The sequence below is a fragment of the Ochotona princeps genome, chromosome 7 (genome assembly GCF_030435755.1).
Source record: "Ochotona princeps isolate mOchPri1 chromosome 7, mOchPri1.hap1, whole genome shotgun sequence".
NCBI classification, from domain to species: Eukaryota; Metazoa; Chordata; class Mammalia; order Lagomorpha; family Ochotonidae; genus Ochotona; species Ochotona princeps.
The window spans coordinates 11,096,358-11,105,974 of record NC_080838.1 but is presented as its reverse complement, the minus strand read 5'-3'; positions in this window follow the sequence as shown (position 1 = coordinate 11,105,974).

The window sequence follows — 9,617 nt, the reverse complement described above, 5'->3', positions numbered from 1 at the left end:
AGCAGAGTCCCAGCAAATACCAGATATCCCCAAGGTGTACACAAAACGCATACACACTCAAAAAATGGAGAACACTCTCAACTGCTAGAACTAACCAGAGAGTGTCACAGGGAACCAAGATACAAGAGAACTATACCAAACTACATTATCACTATAAATTATTAGTAATTTATGAACTGCAGTAAACATCTTATTTGTAATAATAAAACTTTTTATATACAAATATGGGAATAAGCAAGCAGGAAAATGTAAGAAAATTACTAAACATTTCTGAAAAGCCTCTTAAAAAGATCAGAATAAAATCAGTATCTTATTCCTTTTTTATAAGAAAGTTTTATTGGTAATAAAGTTTTGTTGCCAAACTGACAGCTATAAACCCGGACAATTCTGACAAAAATTCAAGCTATTTTCAATGGAATTGGAAAAGTTGATCCTAAAGTTTATTCGTAACAGTGAACATGACTAAAAAGACCTTAGAAATTGGAAACAGAATAATGTTGAAGGATTTTCCCTAGCATTTAGCAAATCAAACTATAAAGGCATGCTGATTAAAATGCAGAAACTACAGTAATTATGGATACAGTCATATCCATATGCATATTTATATAGAGACATACACACACTCCATGAGAATGCCATTATCAACAGTGGTAAAGAAGTATATAAAACGAGAATAAATGATGACTTCCTAAGCTTTCCCTCTTCAGCAAATAAGGGCTAGCTGGAATAATCACTAACAACTGAAAGTCAATGGGATGATGCAATTCAACATTGCCTTAAATACACAATAAGGTACCCATGAAGACGAGATGCTTGCAGACTCCAATAGAATTACATAAAAATCTAATCAGAATGATACAGTTAAGGGTGAGTATTTAGTTGTTGGTAAGAACAAGTCACAGCTTCCTTCCATCTTCTGGATTCTGACCCTTGATACTAATCAAGGGCTGAGAAAATACTTCCCCTATGAACTTGTGAACCAAGGATTCTTATCTTCACACCACTATAATTGGGCACCTCTCATTCTTAGTTGTGGGAAATTACACTGTGCATTATAGGATGTTTAGCAGCATTGCTGGCTTTGTTTTTATAAAGAAACCAAATTATCTCCCTTATTCAAAACCTCTCAGTGTTAGACCAAATTGCTGCTCTTATCCAGCTCTCAATTTTATCTCTACAATCATGTCTACCTAATCTCCAGGGTTGTTGCTGAGGCTTAAATAGAATACATAGTCAAAAACCAATACGTAACAAGCACTCAGTAAATATTTGCTCTACAGATGGTCCTGATCTGGTTTTAGGAAGCCTTACTCATAAGGACTGAAAGATAAATTATGTTCCTGAATTGAATGTGATAATGGTTGGTGATATCTTATACCTAATCTAATTTTGTATTATTTGATGTTCACAGTATTTTTTTAAGATTTATAAAATATCCATCATTCCAGTTCTGCAAAAAATACATATATTACTACTTTCATTCAATAAAATATCCTGATTTATATGTGTTGCATATGGAAGTGGTTCATTAACTTAATTGCTGAGTACAATTCTATTGTGTGGATATGACAAAATTTCTTTATTGATTCACCAATGTAAATATTTATGGAATTTTCAGTAAGGGAATATCACAGATAAAATTGCTGTGCATATTAAAAAAAAAAAAAACCTCTCAGTGATTTCTCTACTGTGCTGTGGCTGCCAAAATAGTGTACCAAAAAGATTTGCAACTCCCAGTCCCAGTAAAACTACCCTCTATCTTCACAACTGAAACTAAAACCGTCCCCAGACATTGTCAGATCCCTTTTGGGAACAAACTGGCCTACAGTTAAGAATCAATGCACAAATAATTGCAAGAAATAACACTCAGTGGTTGCATGGATCTTTTTCAGAATTGTTGACAGAAATCTCAGATGGACTAAATGGGTCCATCACTCTCACACTCTCTTGGAGTCTAGAACTAGAGGGAATTATTTAAGCTCTTCTCTTTTCTCAAAACTTTAACAATTCATCCTCAATCATCACTTCCAACTAAATAGCTTCTTATTTCAGTATGAAAATAGAATCAACCTGAAAATAGCTTCCTTATCATTCTACCACAAAATCTATTCTCTTTAAAGTGTCAATTCCTTTACATTAATAAGCCTTTCTTCCAATACAATGAACAATTCCACCTTGTTTACAAGAAAGACCAGCTCACCTGCTTTGCTACATTGTAAAGTCTTCACAGAACCCTGTTCAAAAATAGTCTTTTCCTCTGCATACTTAACCTTCTTTTCTTTTCTCTTAGTAACATCTGTAAAAATATAAATATGTTCTGATACCATCCCATTTTTCTCTCCCTGTGGTGTATTTTTCTCCAAAGTTCTATCACCATCTGCATTAATTCAGCATGTATTCTCTGTTTCATCTGCCTACATTCCTACTTTTCTAATGATTTCACTTTTGTTGAAGTTTCAAGACCTTTTATCTTGCCTAACTCGGAGGCTTATTTGGAGAACTCTTCAGTTTCTCAGGAATATGATCACTGTTTTCTCATAACACTTTGTTCCCCTCTTTTCTGGAATACTATATTCATTTCTCCACCCATGTAAGTAGGCATTCCGTTCATGTTGTCTTTCCTGCCTCTTCCTTTTACTCACCTCCTGGAGTTAATACCAAAGGCTCTGTGCCTGCATTCCTCTCATTTTGTCACTACTACACTCTTTCTAGATGAACACTTTCAAGTTCATGGTTTAAATACTGGAAATAAACTCTCCCCAAATTATATTTCATATCAAGACAACTCCTCCATTGATCAAACTCAAATGTCCAACTTCCAGCTCAGTCCTTACCCTAGGAATATTCTACCATGGTGGGTTGTTCAGCTGTTAAATGTTGTGGGATCAGAGAGTATATCTACTGTATTCTTGTCCATTGTAAAATACACATGAGAAAAGCAACATAAAAGATAATATAATGAAACATGCATGTAAGGATTCTGGAAGAGAGAATGAGTACATTCTGATCCCTCAATGAGTGAGTCTCGGTAGTCCCAAATGCCCAGTGTAGGAAGAGCTACTAGTGAGATGTGATACAGAGATGAGAAAGTGCTCCCATAAACTAGCAGGGCAAGCATGCAGTCAGAACTGGTGACACACAGAGAGACCATAGTCAAGGAAAGGTGGAAGCTGCAGAGCATTTGAATGTAAGTTGTTAAAAACATGTTTTTCTGAATAAACCAAAGAGCATCACAAAAAAAAACAATAAACACATGTAGGAAATGTTAAATGCTGATGCAGAGATACAACCATTGCAAGTTTGTTCTATGGCATTTGAGATGGAAGGAAGTATATATGCTTGTAGGACTTCAGAACAAGAGTGCAGATGCATGCCTCTATGCCCCAGAACTTTGGATCCCTACAAAATGCAGATGTTGAAATCCTACTCCCTGAAGTAATGGTATCAGAAGGTGGCATCTGAAATATATAATGTGGGCTAACCGGTGACAAGATGAATTGGTAAGCTTATAAAGGAGGCCCAGGGAAACTTGGTGGACACAATGAGAAGTCCCATGTCTGAACTAGACCCTCACCAGACAGCTGATAAGCCAGTGCCTTAATGGTGGACAACACAGCTCTAAAACTGGGAGAAATTCCTGCTGTTTCTAAGAAACCCATTTTTTTTATTATTTTCATTTCTATAATTAGTTGATGATCAGTTAATAATCAATTGAACCATTGGCTTGGGGACAATATCTTGACTTACATTGTTTCAACTCCCTTTCTATAAGAAACCCATTTTACAGTATTTTGTTATAGTCACCTGAGAGATGAACTAAGAAGATATACGCTAACAACACAGTGTCTGTGATTTTTAACTGCTTCTGAATAAAGATAGACATGATGGCTGAAAATGGAGTCCCCATGAGAAGTCTTATGTTAGTTATAACAAAGTATGCAGGCTAGAGAAAACAAATGCTTCAGGGAAACATTAAAACAGTTGAAATTGAAAGACAGATTATCTCCAAAGAATTAAGTATGTTATAGCTAGTCTCATGCAGCTGAAGTTCACAAATTAAAGCATGAGTAAATTTTACCTGAACTAGCATCAACAGGTATCACTAAATGATGAGTAATCACACATAACCACATCCTTAAGACTCACCTACATCAGAATTTCCCAGCATCACTGACCACAGGATGCATTAGGAATTACAAAAGGTTGATGAAACAGTAACTTAGACTTCACATACACTTGATCAAAAGAAGATGGCTTTAAAATACAACTGCCTTGGGGCCAGCATTGTGGCATGGTTGGATAAGCCACCACCTACAATGCTGGCATCCCATGTTAGCATTGGTTCCAATCTCATTACTTCATTTTCTCTTTTTTTCAAGATTTATTTATATTTATTGAAAACAGGTTTACAGAGAGAAGGAGATACAGAGAGAAAGATCTTTCACCTACTGGTTCACTCCCCAAATGACCACAACAGCCAGAGCTGACTTAATCTAAAGTCAGGAGCTTTATCCTGGTCTCCCACACAGGTGCAGGTGCCTAAGGTTTTAGGCCATCCTGCACTGTTTTCCCTGGCTGTAAGCAGAGAGCTGGATAGGAAATGGAGCAGTCAGGACATGGTGCTTGCAGGTAGAGGATTAGCCAGTTGAGGTATCACATTGGCTCCGCCCCTCCACTTTCAATCCAGTTCTCTTAACAAGCCTTGGGAAAGCAGTGCAACAACGGTTCAAGTGCTCGGGACCCCGCACCTAGGTGGGAGACACAAATCAAACTCTTGCTCCTAGCTTCAGCCTGGCCTAGTCCCAACAGATACAGTAATTTGGGGAATGAATCAACAGATATAAGAATAATTCTCATTCGCTCTAGCACTGCTTTCAAACAAATAAATTGTTTTTTAAAAGAATGGTTCAAGAAAACATCAAAATTAAACTTGTATGTTTAGCAAAAGTTAAATACTGAATAAAATCACAAATAAATTAACTAGGAAAGTGTCCTTATGTTTTAGAGATACATAATGAAATCCAGGCAACCCTCCATGTCTTGTGCTTCTGTATCCATAGATCCTGCCAACTCAGGATTGTAAACATAGTTAAGCCCATAATGGTATTGTCTGTAGTGAACATGTGCAGATTTCTCACTGTTTACATTATTCTCTAAACAATCGGAATATGATGCTTTACATAGATTTTACACTGTACTGCATATTAGAAACAATCTAGAGATGATTAAAAACAGACCAGCAAATACAGGTATCTAATATGCAAATATGAGCACCCACCAATTTCAGCATCCACAAATGCATTTAGGAATAAATGTCAAAACGTTTTCACTTCACATTTACTGCAAAATATTTCTACAGAAATATGCATACTTATTAAGCATATAAAGAAAGTCATGAGCATGTTAGTATCATTCAAACCCAAAGAGCAATGCATGAGAAAACAGGTTGGATAAAAATTATGCAGGCTGCATTTCAGTGATGTGTGCAAATGTGCAAAAAGCCATGCAAGCAATAGAACGCTCTGGGCTGAATCATGTTCCCGAGACTGCATATGCCAAAGGCCTCACCCTAATAGCTCAAATGCTACTGTATGCAGAGAAAGGGTTTTAGAGAGATAATTGTGATCAAATAAACTTGCACAAATGGGCTTTTCCAACACAGGTGATGTCCTTACAAGAGATTATAAAACATATTCACAAGACAGTATTGTGGACACTCACAGAGGGAAGACTATGAGAAGATATGGCTATATGCAAACCTCAGAGAAATGCCTCAGGAGAAATCTAATCTGCTAATACCCTGACATGGCTTTCTTACTTCCAGATACTGAAATGTAGGTTTCTGTTATTTAAGTCATCCAGGCTGCGGTACCTCGTTAAAGCAGCCACTAGAAAATGTCCTTGCAAATATATTGCAATTAGAGAGCTCTAAAGACGAGCCAGCAATGTGTCTAAGCAGGTAAAGTTGCTACCTGTGATACTGGCATTTGGTCCAGTCTCTTACATAGGAGTAGAGGGATTCAATGACTTGGGCTAGCCTCTGCTACTTTCCCAGACAATAAGCAGAGAGTTGGATCTGAAGTAGAGCAGTTGGGACAAGCACTGTCACCCATATGGGATTTGTGGTGCCACCACACCAACATCAGCTGCTACGTTTCAATTCATCTCCCTGTCTAATGTGCCTGGAAATGTGGTGGAAGATGACTCAAGTGTTTGCGCTCCTGCCAAACATGTAGGAAACCTGGAAGAAGCTCCCGGCTCCTGGCTTCAAACCTATCCAGGTCTGGCCATTACATCTGTTTGGGAAGGTATCCAGAGGGTGGAAGATCTGTTTGTCTATCCTTTACTATTTGTAACTTTTTCAAATAAATACATAAAATCTCAAGAAAAAATTATAGTAAGTATCCCCAAGTTACTGTCTAATATATCTATCACCTTTATGCAAGGCCACCTATAATCTTCCAATAGGGAGATATAGCAAAGGACGTCTGGAAAGAAGAGTTGATAACATTAGAAAATGCCTGAGCTGTTGGAGATGGCACAACAAAAACCAGAATTCTGAAGTCTTGATGCTAATTCTTTGTAGCACAAAACATACCTATTTCAGAACTGTAGTTAGGAAGCCTTAGTTGACATTATTTTTTTTAAAAAAATTAGAAGTCTTTGCTAAAGGACATATTCTTTATTAAGCATAACAGAATTTGACTGACATATTAAAACTATAAGCTTTCATGGGTAGCCACTGAGACAACAGTTGGGATGCCCACAGCCCACATCAGAACGCCTAGGTTTGAGCCCTGTCTCTCCTCCTGATTTGAGCTTCCTGCAAATGCTTACACTGAGAGAAAACAAGCAATGGTTTAAGCAGTTATTGGGCCCCTGCCATCTAAACAGGAAATCTGAATTGGGCTCCTGGCCCCTGATATCAGCGTGTTCCAGCCATGGCCATTAAGGACATTCAGGGACTGAACCAATATATACGAATTTATAAAAACATTCATACATACATACGAAAAGTCTCAATTATTGCCTTTAACTCAAAATTGCAACAGATAGTGAAAAACATCTTCAAACTCAAAATTGGAATTAGAAATTAGAAAAAGGATCACTCTAAATTTCACCTCTAAACTTCATCCTACTTATCACTTCTATAGAAATCCACAAGCAGAATTGTTTCCGAATGAAGTTATTTTTCCAAGTTACCAAAAGGTCTTGAAGAGCCTGGTGTATGTAGCAAGTGCTAATTGTGGAAGTGCTGATTTTACTTGTACAAATGACACAAATAAATTTAGCAAGAAGATTTATTCTCACTACTAAACAATATTTCTGCATGTCTTTTTGTACCGTTTCTAATTACTAACTTGTTTCAAATGTGTGTTAAACAGAAGAGTTTGCCTAAGGCAAGGCTGGCTTTCTTGAGACAATAGCCCCTCTTTGCCGTCTCCATGACCTGCTCTCATTCTGCATTCCCTCTGACCTCTCTTGACCAACCCTTCATTCCTCAAGCTCTCTTCTCTCTTCCTGTCACAGACACTGCCCCCCTTCCCTGAGAGCTTCTCTGATGTTTCTACTTTTGACAAGCTTCTAGTTGTTGCTCATCATGACTGGATGCTTTGTACAAGGATAGCCCTGGTCTCTTTGCCCTTTTCTTTCTCATATTCTGTCTCCAAATGAAACACTCCACTCATGCTTCAGTGACTAATCACTGCCCTTCATACTGCAAATCCGAAGCCCTCCCCTGGACCTAGCTCTTTAGCTTCGTGCATCTGCAGATGGATATCAGCCACTTCCACTTTAATGTTTTCTGACTATTTCAGAACTAAATTCCTTTTCTTTCTACCAGACCTCCCAAACCTGGCCTCCTTTCCAACTACCCTAATGGATTCACTGTCAGTCCTTCTACTCAACCTCTCTGTTCACATATGAGGCTTGATGAAGTTGGCAGAAAAACGAAATTAAAAGTTAAGTTTCCTCTTCCCCTTCCCTTCCCTACCCTTCCCCTTTATTCCCTTTCTCCTTCTCCTTCTCTTTTCCCTTTCTCTCTTCACCTGGCTCTCCCCCGTTCTCCCCATCTTGCCCTCCATCCTGCCACCATGGCAGGGGATGTTTCCCTTCCAGTTTCCTCCTCCTTTACCCCCACTCCCATTCCCAACCTGTTGGAAAAAATATTTTAAAAAGTAAAAACAGAAAAAGGTAAGTTTATTTTGGTGTAAAATATGCATTGATGCATTGTTGTTGCAGTCGTTTTTTAATGACACTCATTTTCCTGAACTTTTTAAGACCTGGCTCCTATCATTAACCAAGAGCAGAGCACAATGGCTTTGACAAAGACTGGGTGATCTGCAGAAAATGTTTCCTGATTTTCCATTTAGTAGGTTCCTCTAACCGAAACTTCGAGGTTTGCTTCTAAGTGGTTCACCACCTCTTACCCACATCAGTCTCCAGGCTTCTTTAGAATCAAGTAACCTTTTATTCATTAAAAAAAAAAAAAACCCTGTATAGCTAACACAGCACCTGATCCATAGTATTTACCTACCGAGTATCCTCAAACTATTTTGAAGTCCCTCCAGTATGGTTTAGTCATCCTTTGACTCTTGATTTTTCAGTCCTAATGCCAATATGCCCATCCTCCCAGCCCAAGATTCTTTGTTGCATTACATCTTCTGCAAAAATCACCATAAGAGAGACTGCTATTGTGGCACAGCAGGTCCCATATGAGCACCAGTTCCAGTTCCAACAGCTCTATTTCAGATCCAGCTTACTGTTAGCGTACCTAGGATAACAGCATAAAATGCCTTCATTAGCAGGGAGCTGCATCCAAAAAGGAGTAGCCAATGTTCAAGGCAGCGCTTATATGGATTCTGATATCTCAGGCAGGCAGCAGCTTAACCTGTTGCACATACTAGCCTCTATAATAAACATTTTGATTGAAAGCATTCACACATGGTAAGACCAGACTTTCCATTAGTCTCCAAGCTACAGCCAAGCCATAGAGCATTTGGAACAGAACCAATCATCACAACCACTTCTCCTCTGCCCAACAAGTGCCAGCCTCAGTTTCACCTCCAAGTCCTGCCATGATTCCCTCACACTTAGAGCTCACTATTTGCTAAGGAGAACTATCATTTCTGCTTTGAAGACAGCAACTTCCACTTGTAATGATCAGTCTTGGAAGAGTAAGTTACACATTATCACAGGAGAAAATGTACATGATTGTTCATTTCAACCCTGTTTGTAAAAAAAAAAAAGAGGCACAAAGAACCTAAACACTGTGAACAGCTGATTGATTATATTAAATTACATCTACATTGCTTTGTAGTGTGGATGGCATTGTGATGCAGTAGACTAAGCCAACACCTGCCAATGCCAGCATCCCACCTGGGCATTGGTTCCAGTCATGGCTGTCCCACTTCTGATCCAGTGCCTGCTAACATGCTTGGGAAAGTAGTAGACCTGAGCCCCTGTACTCACATGGCACCAGAGGATGGAAGATGTCCCCAACCTCAGCTTTGCCTTTCAAATACGTAAATTTTTTTAATAGAGATTTATTTATTTCTATTGGAAAGCCAGATACAGAGAGAGGAGAGACAGAGAGGAAGATCTTCTGTCTGATGATT